Source organism: Acinonyx jubatus, chromosome B1 (assembly GCF_027475565.1).
Source record: "Acinonyx jubatus isolate Ajub_Pintada_27869175 chromosome B1, VMU_Ajub_asm_v1.0, whole genome shotgun sequence".
NCBI lineage: Eukaryota > Metazoa > Chordata > Mammalia > Carnivora > Felidae > Acinonyx > Acinonyx jubatus.
In genome coordinates, this window is record NC_069382.1 from 152006362 (window position 1) to 152025306 (window position 18945).

General features: G+C 35.2%; 1 protein-coding gene and 1 long non-coding RNA gene across 27 annotated transcripts in view; one reads left to right on the forward strand and one right to left on the reverse strand.

Moving 5' to 3' along the window:
• The window catches only part of ADGRL3 (adhesion G protein-coupled receptor L3), an 818271-nt gene that overhangs the window by 214303 nt on the left and 585023 nt on the right, over positions 1-18945 (reverse strand). The gene's annotated exons all lie outside the window — the stretch shown is intronic.
• Positions 1-18945, forward strand: part of LOC113598830 (uncharacterized) — a 39274-nt gene that overhangs the window by 17852 nt on the left and 2477 nt on the right. The window contains exons 2-3 of the long non-coding RNA XR_003419573.2: positions 3546-3656; positions 13784-13995. This is a non-coding gene — a long non-coding RNA (uncharacterized LOC113598830). The remainder of the gene's footprint in view (positions 1-3545; positions 3657-13783; positions 13996-18945) is intronic.

Below are 18945 nucleotides of genomic sequence, written 5' to 3' on the forward strand. Positions count from 1 at the left end.
TACCGTGGGTAGCAGCACACATTTTAAAACTACCACAAAAGTATGAGAGTTTTCAATACTGTAGCACACACCTTCTTCCTGCTCCACTCCCCCACCACACCCTACTTACCACGTTTCTTTAAAGAAAATCCCTCTCTCAACACAACTCTTCATATTAAGTGATGGTGAAGATCACTTTTGTGTTAGTCTCACTAGGATTCAACTCAGATTTTTAAAAAGATTGTTTCCATCTGCTTTAGGCACTTAGACATAGAAATGAATGAGAGTTAATAGACAGAGCCATTTAGTTCTCATTAGATTGAACGAATCCTTTTATCTCTTCTACAATAAAATATAACAAAAGGAAGTAATCAAATGAATCAGCATCTTCAGTCTTACTCTTAAAGATAAAGGACACAGACCTTTTTCACTTTCAACCAGAGAAGTCATAGTTTTTCTTGTGATAAGATTTCAGTCATTAACATAATACAGCTGATGATTTTTCAATTTTTCTACTTAAGATGTGATTGATATACATATTTATATATTGGATATCTTTATCTATAGTTAACCAAATTAACTCAATTTTACATGTTCCTATGCAGTTTTAGTTTACTGCATGTAAATAAAATTTGAAGTTTCAACAAATAGGAGAATGGTCTTGAGTTTTACCTGCTTGACAATCTTATATTAAACAGAATCCTCAATAACACAAATGCTTCACCACCATGAAAAATTCTATAAAAATTTCCTGTTTATTTCTAAGTTTCCTTTTTTATAGAGCTAGGTTTACATTGCTTCGGGTAAGTCATTTCAAACCACTGTAAACACACTCTTAAAATAGCTCTGCATTTTCAGAACTACTCACGAGGTTTCTTCATTTTAAATTTGATATTTATCTTTATATATAATGAGATGGTCAAATTGGTTCATGAACACTTCTTTCCCCCTGTGATGAAATCCAGAAAGTGTAATTATTATTAAAAATCATCACAATGTGGTTTATATTTAGTTTCAGCTTGGGGTCTGGGTAATGTGACCCATTGTAATGAGAATCTGATGAGAAACAAACTTTATCAACAACCACAACAAACAACACAGTTCTAAACCTTACTCCTGACTGCATATAAGTATCTGACAAATGGAATTCAACTCACTTCTTTTAACTCTGAAATAACAATGCAAGGCCATCCCCCTGAAATCCTGTCTCTGGGAAATAAGGCATAATTACTGATAACAGTGTGTGTGATCTTGGCTGTTTAGAGGCTATCTTAATTTTAATTTTTAGGTTGTTTCCTAAGACATACTAGTATTTTGCTACTTTTGTCATATCTTTTACTCACTACAAAAACAGTATTACTGTTTACAATCTTTTCCAGAGTCGTGGCTCTAACACTTAATAGTTCTGGATAAGCGACCTCATCTTCTCTAAGCCTCAGTTTCTTATTTGTATAATGAAGATGATGATACCTACTTTCCCAAGTTTCCATGAGAATTAGATATAACCAAATGAAGCACCAAACACTGTACCAGGCTTAAAATTGCCATTCAGCCAGTGGTGACCTTTCTGGTTCTTATTTTATTTGCTAATGACATTTCTAATGATGTTTCCTAAGTCTTGGATTTCAATTTTTCTTCTATTATTCAGTGTTACTCCTATAGTTACAGTTGGACAGAAGCTGAGTGAAAGTCATATTTTAAATTACATGTTTATAAAGGCAAAGATTTCACATGACCGAATAAATGGAAATCATTACCTTTTTTTTCTAATTGAGAATGTATTAGAAAAGTTCCACAGAAGTGAATTTGTTTCATAATAAATACTGTTGTTTCAAAGCAAAATGTTAATAAGTGCTATAATAAGCATTCATGAATAACATTGTTATTCAAGGAAAAATATTAGCATACGGAAGACATTTGGGTTTTACATTTCTCTTGACTTTAAATTATGGTACTTCAGATTCATATAGTTTTAGAAATGAACAATGTCCTGAATATCACACATTCAGGATCTGATTGGTAAAAGGAACAAAAGACTATAAAGTTTCATTTAATCATGTAACACTAATGATTTAAACATGTAGCACTACTCCAAATCATACAAGAAAAAGAAAAACTCCAGTGGATTTTATAAAGGAAACGATGCACTTAAATGGTTTCCACTTGGCTCTATGACTTTAATGATGCCAAGGTCCAAATTTTTGTGTAGCAGATACGATTTGAACAGCACATACAACAATGAGTTTATATAGTTTGATAGAACCTTGTTATAAAACATTTTTCTCAGGGATCACAGGATTTTGAAACTTTAATGTATGAATAGTTTTTCTACTCTAGAAAATAAACAGATCAAGTCACTTAACCTATATGAAACATAAAAAAGAATAAATCAATAGTAAAAGTATAAATTCTCAATTATGGCATTTTTCTTTAGATATTATTTAATCAATTTCTGCAAAGAAATCCATTATTCCCAAATCCCAGCAGTTTAATGGATATGATTACAATAATGGTCCTAATTATACCCAAGAGGGAAAAGAAAGCTGCTTACATTTTGGAATTACTCCATTTCTTACTGAACTGAAGGTAATTTACATTTAGTTGCTCTATAGGTTAAAAGAGATGCTATATCTCAAAGTTTGCTATTAAATTCATCAAAAATTTATTGGATGACTAGTGTTCAAGGTAAGATATGTAAATATCATTATTTATAGTCTTTTCATTGTGACCATACACACCCTAAAAAAATTATAGTTGACCCTTGAACAATGGATTTGAACTACATAGCTCTAGTGATATACAGATTTTTTTTGATACAGTACTGTAAATGTATTTTCCTTATGACTTTCTTAGTCACATTTTCTTTTCTCTAACTTACTTTAAGAATATACTATATAATACATACACAAAATATGAGTTAATTTTTTACATTATTGGTAAGGTTTCTAGTCAATAGTAGATGATTAGTAGTTCAATTTTGGGGAAGTCAAAAGTTACATGTGGATACTTGACTGGGGGGGTGGGGGAGGGTTGGTGGCCCTAACCCCTGTGTTGTTCGAGGGTCAACTGTATAATTGGACCACAGGTTTCTTCCATGTTGCTGATTGCAAATGACTGCTATGGTATTTTCCACTCTGTGCTGTTTCATTAAAGAAAAAAAAATTAAAAAGATTTTCACCTTTAATAATAACATCTTCTCTTATTAAACACTTAAAATATTTTAAAGTACATTTTCTTGCATTTGCTTTATCACTTAGCAGGGGTTAAGCCCAATATCAGGGTCTATGATAACTGAAACTACTCACATCGTTTTCAAATACCATAAACATAGGTAGAACAAAAAGGCAGTATTTACCACTGCACAATTTTAGTATGAACCAAGTGCCCTTGCAAGAATTATGCTAGTTTCCAAACAAAATCTCAGTGGAACCCATATTTTTCCTACCACTTATATAACATGATATATGCTTCTATTCCCAATTCAGTCTTGGCAAAACCAGTAACAAATAAAATGAATTTGAGGGTATGTTTACAAATAAATGTGTATTTTTTCTTTTATTTTCTAGATGGTAATATCCCTTAATGGTTTTCACTTTACACAGAAGAACAATCAAGGTCTTGCCTGCAGACACCGCAGAAACTATATGTGCCTCTACATAAAGCTGATGCTCAGAAAGGTAAGAAAAACAATGATTCTAAACCAGTCAAGTGATTATAAAAAAACAAGTTTTCCAATAAGGTTCCAGATGAACAAGCTAGATATCTGATGTGGCAGATCCAATAAAGCCGTGAGAAAAAATAGATGTAAGATAATGGGAGAAAGGACAGTAATTCACCAGAGGTCCCTGCCAAGTACCAGACTGGTGGTTTAGAACAGGCACTGAGGTCTAGTCAGTGTCTAGTGCTTGAACTGGCTCAGAGCTCTTCTATGTGAAGCTTACTCTGCAGGGTTTGGAATATTTTGCTAGCCAAATGCGACTGGCTGCCAGCTCCCCCCTGATTCTGCTTACACTTGCCCAAGAGTTCAGATCTGTAAATGAGTGCCGTCTTGATCCATTCATCTGGGGAGTTTGCATCCCTAAAGAGTCTCAGCTAGAGTAACTTTAAGTCACCTTAGTGTGATTTTTCACCAAATAAATCTGAACAATATTTTCTGGGTTGGTCATTAAAAGATCATCTCCTGTAACCTGAGTATCTTACTGAGCTTTACACTTTACAGTCATTCAAGTCAATGGGATAGTCTATAGACTCATGGGTCTCTTGACCACTGGCATCTACAGAGTAGAAATCAGAGGCAGTTAGGTCAATGCCAAATACAAATTTATTAGTGCAATTTCATTCTTTCACAGTACCAGAGCTTTGAAATTCCTTAGGATATTAGAAATGAATTCAGTGTTATATACCACCTATAGCATTTTCCCCTTATTTCTTCTTGATGACATCTTTCAGTTGTGTAAGACAAACATTCTAAATACATGATTCCTTTAAGCTTCTGACTCCATGGAAGAAGTCAGTCTTCAGCCACAAGCTTCCAGTGCAAGTGGTACCATTCATCACCCTGAAAGCCAGAACTGAGTGGAAGACAGCCAGGTCCATAATATTATGACATAGGCAGAAGCTTCTTTTTGGCAGATCTGGCTGAAGTTCATATAGTAAAAAAAATAATCCTGGTATGGTGTTGGTAGTAAATGTAGATTCATTCTCACACCATCCAACTCTATTATCAGTCTGTTAATATTTTCCTATCTGTAACACTGTTTCCTTCTAATCTGGTAGGTCCAATAGTATTACTGATTGTTAAATAGTTCTTGAGATTTTCCCCCCAAATAGTGGGTCTTACCACCACCCCAGTGCTAATATCATTATACAGGAGTTGAGAAATCTCTAAAGGGAACTTTTTCATAGATAATAATTCATCAGGAATCTTAACAAGAACTGAAGTTCTAAGAGTGATCTTGAAAATAGACACATACACATAGACTGTATGTTCTCACATTCAAAGAAAAGGACCAGAAGATTCTGAAGATGATAGTACAGAACACTGATTTTGCTTTTATTTTTATTTTATAGAGAGCGAGTGTGAGCAGGGGAAAGGAGCAGAGAGAGAGAGAGAGAGAGAGAGAGAGAGAGAGAATCACAACCAGGCTCCATGCTCAGCACAGAGTCTGACACGGGGCTCAATCCCACAGCTCTAGGATCATGACCTGAGCCAAAATCAAGAGTCAACTGCTCAACCAACTGAGCCAGCCAGGTGCCCCGGGAGCACTGATGTTAAAATCCTACAAAGTAGTTCCTTTGCTCTTTCTCTCAGCTTCCCTCTCATAAACCTATGCTTCTCTTTTCTTTTCACTATCTGTCCTGTATATATCAGCCTGTTTGATGACAGTACCACCTGTGAACATATACTTGTTTACGCTGTCCAGCGGAAAAGTTTTTTAATTGTGTTAAAGAGCACATATAAAAATTGACTCTTAACCAAATTTTAAACGTATACTACAAAATTGTTAACTATATGCACATCGTTGCACAACAGATCTCTAGGGAGAAGTTTGTTTGTTTGTTTCTTCCCTAAAGCACTGTCACTTTACCAAAATCAAACTAAAGTTCCTTAGTAAAGAAAACTGAAAAACTGCACTATTATTTTGGACAGATTGGTACATTCACATACGGAATTTTATATCATATGTGATTCACATTTGCTCTTTTCTCAAATTTGCTAAATATAAACAAATAGTTTTGTATTCTAAAACCCCAAAAGGGTATCGAATTATTTAAATGTGTTTGCAAAAGGGGCCAGCATTAGGAGAAGGAAATTTACAGTGAAAGTGACATGAATGGACCATTCATTTGTATGGCCACTAATTCCATAGGGCAACTGATCATAAATTAAGTGCCTGACATTCAGTAATAGATGATTATATCTGACATAATGAAGTTATAATGGAAGGTGTTCGCACACTGCTTGACTATTAAGTGCCCATTTATTGTCCCTGCACCAGGTGTGATAGTGATAGGCTATACAAATCATCCAGAAGAAATGTCAAAATAGGCTCCTTTGCTGATAAAGCACCACACATGTTTATTAATACAGCAGCTTGTCTTAGAACTGGCCCATCTGCTCATTTAAAACGAATCTTTTTCCTATAAATATTTCAAAGTTAAGAGCATGACCACTCATAATAGTCTTAGAGAAGTAGGAATGGAAAGAGGAGAAAGGCAAACTCAAATAAAATATTCTGCTCTTCCTTTTACCTGAGGTACGTTTAACAGAAGGGGCAGGGAGGTAGTTTTTAATGTGGCATTTGCTTTAGATTAGTGCTGCATGAGTGTAGGCCATTGAACACGGTCCAGGCTCCAGCTGTTGCTGGTGCCAGGTGGGAAATGGCAAATTTCACCAATGTTTTCAAAGTACACATTTCAATAAAGTCCAAAATGAAGTACTCAATTAAGAAATTCTCCAGAGCAGTAGTTCATATGCATTTAAGCTCATCAGAAAATATTTTAGCTGGGTAGATTTTACAAAGAAAAATAATACTACAAATCTTTCTTAGGGGAGGTGATTTTAAAACTCTGAGGGTTTGCTTCTAAGTCCATTTTTTTCTAACATTTCAACGTCACATTTTTATGTAACAGAAAAAAAAAAAAACAACAGAAGCAAAATGTGAATGTTTACCTCTCTTCTTTTTAAGAAATCACAAGTACAAAGCTAAGACATTTTCCATCTGGTGTTCTGAGTTTTATACTCTTGCTGTGCAGCCTGTATGTTCTTTGTTCTATCTTCAAGAATGGTTTTATCTAACCAACAAACAAGTGTGCCCTGAGGCACCCCTCTCAAATGAACACACACATTTGAAATGAAGAAGTAAAATCCTTCAAAATAGTGAAACAAAGGAAAGGCATGGACCATTTGGTAACCAGAGGTGGTTTTCGCTCTATAGCCTTGGCTTCATTTATTCATTCATTAAAACCTAAATAAAGTCTGGCAGGCATGCCTTTCAGGTTCCAGGAAAGAACTTTATCAGACTCAGTATCACATAAATCCACTAGTCATACTTTTCTAAATAAATTACATCTTGTGATAACTAACCACCTGGTGACCAAAGGGCCAATTCAATTACTTGTAAAAGGCTAAAGGTCTCAGATACCCTTGAAATTATGTTTTTTACATCTCCCATACACTGAAAGGAAACAATTTCCAATCATATTTTATGTTACATGTATTTCCAAAAATTGATAATGGGTGATCTTTAGTTTGGATATGAATTACCTCTGTCTTCCAGGACACCATCAATATCCACCCAAATTATCCAAACTGGAAATCAAATAATTATCTCTTATTTCTCTCTCGTATCCAATCACCAAGTCTTATTATGCTTTAACTACAATGTCTAGGAATCTGTTGTGTATTCTTCCTATTGCTACTGTTTTTTATTTCGCACTTTCAAGAAACCTTTCTTGAAATAACTTACTAATCTCTCTGCTCCCAATCCATCCTACGCATTTTAATCAACATTTCTATGCAAATTATGCCTTCTATGCTTATGTCCTTTGTAGTTTCCCAATGTCTATAGGACACTTAGAAATGCTAGGCTTAGTACACATAAAAATCTACTACAATCTGAGCTATAAGCCCTTTTGCCAGTTTCGTTCTTCGCAGTTCATACCACATCAATTGTGGACACAATTGTGTCTAGTTCCAGAGGCAATTCAGACTAACCTGACCAACAGATTAACAGCCTCCCAATCACCAGCCAAGAGTCTCAAATGATGCTTGTTTTAACAGAATCAGTATTCTGTGTGTAGCATGAGAATATGATCCTTATGGGTCTAGCAAATGTAGTCTTTTCATTGCTTATGTATTAGTAAGTGCTCTTCTTCCCTGCAGGGACTATAACCCCTCGCTTGGGCATTTATTGGAATCCAGGCAAGTGTTCTATCAGGTCCTGCTTCCAAAGGGCTCAGCACATGGTCCCACAGCAATGTGAATTTGCCTGTTTCCAAATCCTTCTGCTATTTCTTAATCACAGAAGAGAAGTCACACATTATCTTAGGCTAGTAATGTGGAAAATGGAAGGGACAGAAGGGAAGAGAATCTTCAGAGAATTTAAGTGGCAAGAGGGAATTCTGTAAATGAAATTTTAAGGAAAAGCCATACCAATATGATTGGATTTATCTCTCTTTAAGCTACTTTCCACCTAGAATCATCTTTTAAAAATTGAAATCAGATTATGTAGTACTCTGTGTAAAAAACCTTCAGAGGTTTTTAAACCCCTCAGCAATCTTAAAACCCTAGCTCTTGGGGCAACTGGGTGACTCAGTCAGTTAAGCATCCAATTCTTGATTTTGGCTCATGTCATGATCTCATGGTTCCTGATGAAGGTGCAGGTGTAGCCTGCTTGGGGTTCTCTCTCTCCTTCTCTCTCTGCCCCTCCACCCCCCATGAAAAAAAAAACAAAACAGAAAAACAACAACAACAACAACTCAGCTCCTTTCAAGACCTACTAGGCTGACAAAAATTCTCTGCTTGACCAAACTTTAATTAGACACCTGAACCTTCTCTTATGACCCTCTGTGCACTTCCTTGTAAAATCCAGTTACAGCAAGAACCCTACTAAGTCATGTCAGCTACAACCCCCCATTCTCTCCATATCTGATCACCCTCTGTATCTGATCATGTTCCTCATCCTCTACCAACCCCTTGGTGATGTCTGATCACTCTGGCCTGTCTTTAGCACGAATCCTATCAAGTTGCTTCCAGAGTCCCTCTGGCCCCTGACATTTCCTCTTAACAATTTTCTATACAGGGATTTTCTACCCTGTTCCTTGGCTATGCATGCCCACTTGTCCATGCTGTATTTGAAGTTGATGCCCACTATATACCTAGGTTTCTTTTCTCCCATTGCAATAGTTCTGGGGAAAAAATGTGTTTTTATACTGTTTTAACTACTGTCCATCTTTGTTTTTATCTTTGGAAACAAAAAAAAGTGCCTGATCTGAACCCTATGTAAGTACTCTGTCTATATCTCCAGTTGCTCATCTCGCTATGTTCCAGAAGTATCATGTGCATTTATCTGTTTAATTTTTGTTCATTTTAACTTCTCTCCCCTGTCTAGAGTGTATGCTTAATGAAAAGCCAAGTCTTGACAGATTTGTAAACTGCACAATTCCATCAAAGCCTGGCATATATGAGGCCCTAATCAGTATTTGCTTAGCGAACAAATGAATTAACATACCATGACTATTCCAGTTCAGGGCCCTGATCATACCATCCTTCAACTTCAGGTGTGGCCGACTCATGTTCTTTTGTTTGTTTGTTTGTTTGTTTGTTTTAAATCATGTTATATTTTTATTTTCTTTCTTTCATCATGGTAAGTGTACTCTTTCATCTCCATCCCATAGTTCCCCATCCCTCCAGCCACCTTCCTTCTGGTAACTATCATTTTGTTCTCTATATTGAAGAATCTGTTTCTTGGTTTGCCTCTCTCTCTTTCTCTCTCTCTTTTGTCCTTTGCTTGCTTGTTTTGTTTCTTAAATTCCACAAATGAATGAGATCATAAGGTATTTCTCTCTCTGACTTATTTCACTTAGCATTATACTCTCTAGCTCTATCCATGTTATTGCAAATGGCACTATTTTATTTTTTTCAATGGCTGAATAATATCCCATTATACACACACAAACACACAGACACACACACCACCACCACCACATCTTTATCCATGTATTGATAGACATTTGGGATACTTTCATAGCTTGGCTATTGTAAACAGTGCTGCAATAAACAGGAATGTGTGTATGTCTTTGAATTTGTGTTTTTGTATTTTTTGGATATTCAACCATGCAATTACTGGATCATAGAGAATTCCATTTTTAATTTTTTGAAGAACCTCCATACTGTTTTTTACATTGGTTGCACCAGTTTGCATTCCCACCAACATTATAAGAGGGTTTTTTCTCCACGTTTTTGACAACACTTGTTTCTTGTGTTTTTGGTTTTAGCCAATCTGACAGGTGTGAGTTACTATCTCATTGCAGTTTTTATTTGCATTTCCCTAATGTTGAGGGACACTGAGCATCTTTTCATATGTCTGTTGGACATCTGTATGTCTTCTTTGGAGAAATGTCTGTCCATGTCTTCTGCCTACTTTTAATTGAATTATTTGGAAAGAGAGAGGACCCAAATAAACAAAATCACTAATGAAAGTGGAGAAATAACAACAAACACCACAGAAATAGAAACAATTGTAACAGAATACTATGAAAACCTCCATGCCAACAAACTGGACAACTTAGTAGAAATGATTAAATTCCTAGAGATATATAACACCAAAACTAAAGCAGGAAGAAATAGTAAATTTGAACAGACTGATTACTAGTAATGAAATTGAATAAGTAATCAAGAAACTCTCCAAAAACAAAAGTCCAGGACCAGATCGCTTCACAGACAAATTCTACCAAACATTTAACTTTTTAAAAAAATTTTAGAGAGAGAAAGAACACACATGAGTGGGGGATAGGGACAGAGGGAGAGAGAGAGAATGTTAAGCAGGCCCCATGCTCAGCACAGAACCTGATGCAGGGCTGTATCCCACGACTCTGGGATCATGACCTAAGCTGAAATTAAGAGTTGGACACTCGACTGACTAAGCCACCCAGGTGCCCCTCTACCAAACATCTGAAGAAGAGTTAATACCTATTCTTCTCAAACTATTCATATATCTATATCTATATATATATCTATATCTATCTATCTATCTATCTATCTATCTATCTATCTATCTTCTAAATTCATTCTATGAAACCAGTATCGCACTGATACCAAAGTCAGATAAAGACACATGATACCAAAGCCTAATAAAGACACTACAAAAAAAGAGAACTATGGGCAAACATATTTTATGAATATAGATGCAAAAGTCCTCAACAAAATATTAGCAAGCTGAATCCAATAATATATTTAAAAAAATCATACACCACCATCAAGTGGGATTTTTTCCCAGGATGCAAGCGTGGTTTAAAATTCACAAAACAATCAACATGATATGTCACATCAATAAGAAAAAAAGATAAAAACCATTAAATCCTTTCAATAGATGCAGAAAAAACACTTGACAAAGTACAACATCCTTCATGATAAAAACCCTCTGCAAAGAAGGTCTAAAGGGTACATACCTCAACATAATAAAGGTCTCATATGAAAAACCCACATCCAACATCATAGTCAATGGTGAAAAAATGAAAGCTTTTCCCTTAATGTCAGGAGCAAGACAAGGATGCCCTCTCTCATCACATTTACTCAACATCGCACTGGAAGTCCCAGGCACAGCAATTAGACAACATAAAGAAATATAAAAGGCACCCAAATTAACAAAGAAGGAATAAAAGTCTATTTGCAGATGACATGATGCTATATATATGAAAATCCTAAAGACTTTATCAAAAACCTAGAACTGATAAATAAATTTGGTAAAGTTGCAGGATACAAAATCAATGTACAGAAATCTGCTACATTCCTATACACTGAAGCAGCAGAAATTGAAATTAAGAAAATCCAATTTATACTTGCACCAAAAACAAACAACCAAACAAAATCTAGGAATGAACTTAACCAAAAAAGTGAAACACCTGTACTCTGAAAACTATATAACATTGATGAAAAAATTCAAGACAATGCAAAGAAATGGAAAGTCATTCCATGATCATGGGTTAGAAGAACAAATACTGTTAAAATGTCTATACACTCAAAGTGATCTATGGATTTAATGCAATCCCTATGAAAATACCAACAACATTTTTCACAGAACTAGATCAAACAATCCTAAAATTTGTATGGAACCACAAAAGATCTCAAACAGCCAAAGTAATCTTGAAAAAAAAAAAAACCGGAGGTATCACCATTCCAGATATTAAGTTTTACTACAAAGTGGTAGTAATTAAAACAGCATGGTATTGGCAAAAACCAGATAACATAGATCAATGGAATAGACCAGAAAACCCAGAAATACACCAACGATTATATGGTCACTTAATCTTCAACAAAGGAGGAATAAATGCATAACGGGGAAAAGATCGTCTCTTCAACAAATGGTGTTGGGAAAACTGGACAGCAACATAGGAAAGAATGAAACTGGACCACTTCTTTCACTTTTTACACTTATACAAATATAAAGTCAAAATGGATAAACGACCTAAATGTGAGACCTAAAACCATAAAAATCCCTGAAGAGAGCATAGAAAGCAATCCGACATAGCCTGCAGCAACATTTTTCTAGATTATGTCTCCTGAGGCAAGGGAAACAAAAGCAAAAATAAATCATTGGAACTACATCAAAATAAAAAGCAGCACAGCGAAGAAAACAATCACCAAAATTAAATGGCAACCTACTGAATGGGAGAAGGTATTTTCAAATGACATCTCTGATAAAGAGTTAGTATCCAAAATATATAAAGAACTGATACAACTCAATACACAATCACTTTCATTCTTCACAGTTCAGCTGAGTGGTTTTTCTTTTCTTTTTTTCTTCTTCTGATTTTTTTAATGTTTATTTTACTTTTGAGAGCGAGGCCGAGCACGAGTGGGGGAGGGCAGAGAGAGGGAGACACACAATCTGAAGCAGGCTCCTGGCTCTGAGCTGTCAGCACAGAGCCTGACATGGGGCTCGAAACCATGAACCATGAGATCATTACCTGAGATGAAGTCGGATGCTTAACCGACTGAGCCACCCATACACCCCTTGATTATGTCATTACATAATTGATCTATTGTTGACTTTCTCCGATACACGGTAAAGCCCATGTGGGCTGTATTGCCAGTCCCCTGTAAAATGCATGGCAAATAGTTGGCAGTCAGTATAGTACTGTCACATCAAAATTCATCTGACTTAAATTCAACGATATGCATTCAGAAAGAATTTGGGGGAAAATCCACTTAGCATTTTAATCAATGACAGCATGGTCCAGAGTGACAGGAGGATAGGGACAGTGTTCCCTCAGTTCTCTGTCTCCCCACACTGTTCACCACGCATCGCCACAGCCAAAGGAGGTTTTAGGTATTTCTATTTTCACATTTCCTGATATCGAGGAATAACTCACTGTTGGATATATTGTATTTTATGGATAATTTAGAGGATGTTTGAAGGTGGGTTATATTTTTGTTTTTGTTTTGACCTTGCTCACTAACTTCAGAATCTAACCCATGCATAAGATGCAACCACATAGAAAATATTTGGTCAGTACTGAAGGAAAGTTAGTCTTTCAGAGGGGCACAGAGAAAAGCTAACATATAGTTTTCTTGTCTGATACGTGTTTGAAATTAAAGGCATAGATATTTACAGAAAAAAAATATGGTTATTTTTAATGTAAAACTACATCATAATTAAGCCAGTAGGATTTGAGGAGGATAAGAACATTGCAAACCATCTTGAGGACTTATTTTCTTGATCTCACCATGTCTGAGCCATACTGAGTCTTAGACTGGAACGATAAAGATTGCTTCTAAATTATATTAAGCAATATTTACATAGCATTTTATAGGGTATGGGTCAGTTTCACATATAATATCATATTTGTTATTTGATACTTAAACAATCTTGGGAAACAGGTTGTTGCTGTGGCTATACAAGTTTTTCTGTGATCATATAGTTAGCAACCGGGGTGGATTTATCAGATTAACAAGCATTAATATTTAAGCTGTATACTTCCATGTAATTCCATCTAGGAGAATGTGATGCCAAACTTAACAGGAGCATCTGCTCCAGTGAGGGAAATTGTCTTTTTTTTTTTTTTTCCCCCTGAACTCAAGGACTGAAAATAATTGCTGGACGCAGAGATACAACTAACAGAGAAAAGTACTTCTTAGTACACACTGGGGGAGATAAGTGCCTCTTCGTGTGAAGGTAATACTCTTTGGGGTGTTACAGGATGAATAATAGCCAAAGTCAACGCTTTCAATAGAGAAGAATGTGCCTTTTAGCAGCGGAAGAAACAAGATCCTCATTTGCTGACTAGTGATATGTAAGTGGATGTTGCGTCCTTAACAGTCCCAACGCTTACTGTCCTTACTGTCTAGGGATCCAGATGTATCTAGAGAAAAGAGATCTTACCTAATCTTAGGCAACTGACTCAGAGTAAAAGGTATTTTAAAATTTAAGGACTTATCATATATAAATTTTATCATGTTGTCTTTTACATCTATTGTAAAGTAAGAATTGTTATATTAAAGAAGATACTCCGGAAGGGCAGGATCATGTGCATGAGTACACCAAAAAATTGGAAACCCTGCAGCCGTGAACATTCAGTAGGTGGCAATAAGGGTGACTCTTCCATCTGGAAGTCAAAACCTCCTCCTTGTCCCACGCCGGGCTTTGGTAGTAGCAGTCAACACAACTGTCAGCTAGCTGTCTCCTCCAGGCAATAAGACAATTATTTTTAGTATACTGGTATAAAATTATTTTCATAAATAATAAGAAGCATTTGTGGGAGAGAATATTTAAAACTACAAAAATAACATTTTATCACAATGTCTGATTTCTTGTTTTATGGTATGATTTCAAATATTTCTTTTGAGAGAAACAGAAAGATATTTTATGAAAAGAGCAAAAAGGAACAGTGTAACATTAGAACAAAGATATTCTACTTTATTGAAGAAGACAACAGACACACAAACAACTTTTGTGCCATATTCTGATCTTAAGATGACTAATAGAGTTGGGTGAGGATTTTTCTTTAAAATACCATACTGTGGATAGTTAGACCCCCCCCCCCACCCCATCCTTTGTGGTAATATGTTTCATTACTAATTACTGGCTAAAGTATGTTGTTTTGGAAATTAAGTCATAGTTCCTTTTGTATAAATGAAAAACTGACAGAGCAGAATTTTTATAGATGCCTGGGCTTGAACCTGGTTCCAATGTGTAATACTTAATCTGACCTTTATGAAGTTAAAAAAAAAATCTCTCTACGGCTCAGTTTTTTCATTCACAAAATTACAACAAGAATACTACCTGCTTCACGAGATTCAGGAAATTAATGAAATAATGATCCATATCATTTGCTTCAAATACAGCCAGGCACAAATGTTATGTGTAAATATTAAATGTTCTAACCATGTCCACTCAAAAAAGATGGTATCTACTGGAATATTCAGAAAAATATTATGATTGGTTTTCTATGGGAATTGGGAGAGAGGAGGACATATGGATAATTTTCAGTTTGTATGATTTTTAAAAGTTAATTTGAATAATAAATGTTTATTATTATTATTATTACCATCATTATTACTGACTAGCAATAAGAAGTTGTGACACTCAGAAAACGCTAAATATTTTCTCTCTGAACAAGATAAAGCAGCTACACTCTCATCTTTTTGAATGAGAATAAAAGCCAAATAAAACAAAGATAGGTCAGTCCTGGAATCCATAGGAGCGATCATAGGAGGGCTGGGCTAGTGAGCAATCTTAGGAGGGAAAACAGGGAGCTGGGGAGGGGCGTCAGGTAGGGAAGTATGAAATTCAAGGAACTGAACCCTGGTCACAGCTGCTTAGACACACATCCTAGTTCCAGAGACTTTCCATTCCCTGAGCAACAGGCTCCATGGAGGAAACATCACATTCGAGTCAAGGATCATTACCACTGGATCTGCCACCAGCCACACTGAACCTGAAGGAGGATGTTCAGATCACAACGATATCAAGCCTCTATTTAATACCTTTTGAGTACTAAGAATATCATTCCATGAGCCAGTGTGGAAGTAGAATCCAAACAATCTCTATCTCCCTTCTCATGCAGGCTTATTGAGAAACTACCAGAACAAGATGACCAAGAACCTACTGCAAAAATCTACCAGGTCACACTACTCCCTGGAATAATTATTCTCAATATATGAATTATGTACCACAAGGGCCTGCAGGATTGTGCTAAGTTGTTTCAAATGATAAATGTTGGCTTTTAAATAATAACTTATATTTGCAAAGTATGTTATAATTTATAAAACACACACTTATCCCTAACAATATTGAATAAAAAGTATATTTTACTATTTAGAATTTAATTTCAATTAAATCCAACCCAATTCAATTATTACCATAAAGTGTTACGGGAGTATACATGACTCTAGAAATACGATGATGATGACGAGTAAGTCTGAATGAAAAAGCGATAGTGTCCTTGTAAGACTTAAATGAGAAAACGCAAGTAAAATACTTTTTCCTGTGTCTGACACAAGACACATACTTCATAAATGGGAATGATGTTTACCATTCACAAGCTCTATATTGTAGGTATTCGCAGTGTACTTTAACACACAGTACAAAAAAACGTTTGGCATTTACAAGTGAGGGAAAAGCACGTTATTTAACGTGGTCAAAGCAATCTGTTATATGCAAGTTTCATGTTTATTCCCTTGGGTTAAGGGTGGATAAAACTAGGAAATTATGTTCTACTATATAATGTCTGCTAACAAGATAAGTTAGAAAAAAAACACCACACGAAGAATACTAAAAAATAGGCCTGGAGTCTCCTCAATAAGAATGCCAGATGTCTTGTTCTTATTTTATTTTAATCAATCTCAAATGTTTTTACATTCCACTAGACAATATCGTGCGCTAATGTCTCTAATGTGTGATGCTAAATCTTTGGCTATAGCCTAATTTTAATATAGATGCACCAGGCAGGACCATCTGTTTATTTTGAACTTTAAAAAATATTTTCAACGTGGATTTGCTGAATGTAATTCCATTTGCACATGAAACTTAATGCCTGGCATTATTCTAGTTCATTGATTATGTGCCAATTGAACCATATTTATATTACTCTATTATAGCAAATTAAAAAAAAATAGATGTAATCTCCCAATTACCCAAATATTTTAGCTTATTTGACATTAGGCTTCTAATTAAATATAAGATCTTACCTAAAGAAAGATTATACAAACTAAACATACTGGTTTCACCAGTTTTATTACTAGTTGTTCACTGTATTGGAAGGTGGAGAGTACCAGTAACTGTCAAACTTTCTATACAGTAGAACATTAAAAGTATCACTCAGACTTTTTCAGAAAAGAATGTCTTTTCTTAGTTCATGACAGGAATTTATCTAACTTGAACTGCTAGTGATGTTATGAAGAATTCCTAGGTTGGGTTCTATAATTGCTAAGGCTCTCACACAATTATACAGGAAAACAATGAAGCAAAACAACATCAAAAACAAAACAATAAAGTCTCAACTCCAGGGCATGCCTCAACTGGTGTATCTGAATCTCAAATAATAGACACCTCTGCTGATAGGATTCTGATTCAGCTTCCAAACAAACTCCCACCCAAGCACTTCATTGAGTCATTCTGCCCGTAATACAGACACACTCTGGGGTAAGAGGTTTTGCATTATGAGTACTAGGGATGTAAACAAAAGGTCAGGGACAAAGCACAGTTGGAGAGGACACATGACCTTCAGAACTGCAACTTGGTTTGTTTTTGTTTTTTTTTTCCAGAACTGCAACTCTTAATGAATCTTGCTAAGAACTCCAATGCGTTTATTCACAAATCTGCTACAAACCACTGAAGTAGTTTTTCATTCCCAATTATAGTATAAAAAATGGGGAAACATGTCTCAAAAGCATGTAGAACATATTTGCATTCAGAAACATATAATCAATCCCATTAAATTTACTAGAAATTATAACAAACTTGTTTTAATAATGAAAGGTTTAAAAATAATAGTGCTTCTAGATGAGCCTATTTTTTTTAAGTCCTGATTAATGAGACATATGGCAAGAAAAATTACTACAGTGGTGAATGCTGATTCAGGATCTTATTTTTATTAAGTAGTTTATAGTGAGGGCTGTGACAATTTTTCTATTTATAGTGGCAGCTCTGGTTAATTACCTTGTAATATATTGTGACATTAATGCACTAGTAAACTATTGGAATTTACACCCCTATTCAGTAATAAAATCTGTAAATTGAAGAATGCAGATAAAGCCATCACAGGCATAAATTATGTAACCAAATGCCACGTATGATCACATTAGACTTAAAGAACAGAATCTCTCAAATTTGCTAATCTGTGGGTAAATTCCACAGAATTTATAAACTCCTGCTATTTTGAAATGTAGATTACATTTTATTCAAGGCTATTTAGTAACTTGCTAGTACATTTTCCTATGGTTACTAAGAGCATGTTGGTCAGAATTAAAATGCACAATACTAAAAAAGAAACATATTACGACAAACAAATGCATGAATGTCATATTTTTTTCCTAAAAAATGATAGAAAGCTGAAAGAAATCAAGACAACCGAAAGGAGGGAAAATAGTGACACGTGGATTAAAATCAAAATGATTCACAGGTGATAAAGAACTTGAGGGAATAAAAAAAGAAAATATGATAAAAATGTGATTTTTGACATATAATAATTATTATTATTGGTTTATTTTTATTTTTTTAAGTTTATTTATTTATTTTGAGAGAGGCAGAAAGAGTGCGAGCTGGGGATGGGCAGAGAGAGAGAATCTCAAGCAGGCTCTGCACTGTCAGTGACATGGGATTCAAACTCACAAAACTGTGAGATCATGACATGGGACAAAATCAAGAGTCGGATGCTCAACTGACTGAGACCCCTAGGTATCCCATTATTACTTTTTTAAATGTTCATCTATTTTCAGAGAGAGGGGAGGAGGAGCAGAGAGAGAGAGAGAGAGAATCCCAAGCTCTGATGTGGGGGTCGATCTCACTAACTGTGAGATCATGATCTGAGCTGAAATCAAGAGTTGGATGCATAGCCGACTGAGCCACCCAGGCACCCCTGAGATATAATTATTTAATTATTTTTCAGAATATTATTTACAACACAATTCCAAAGTTACCAATTATTAGCTCACTATCTCAAATACTCAGAGCACAATCACTATATATACATAAAAAAGTACCAACTAATTCAAAATATTTCAGATGAGAACAGAATAAAATG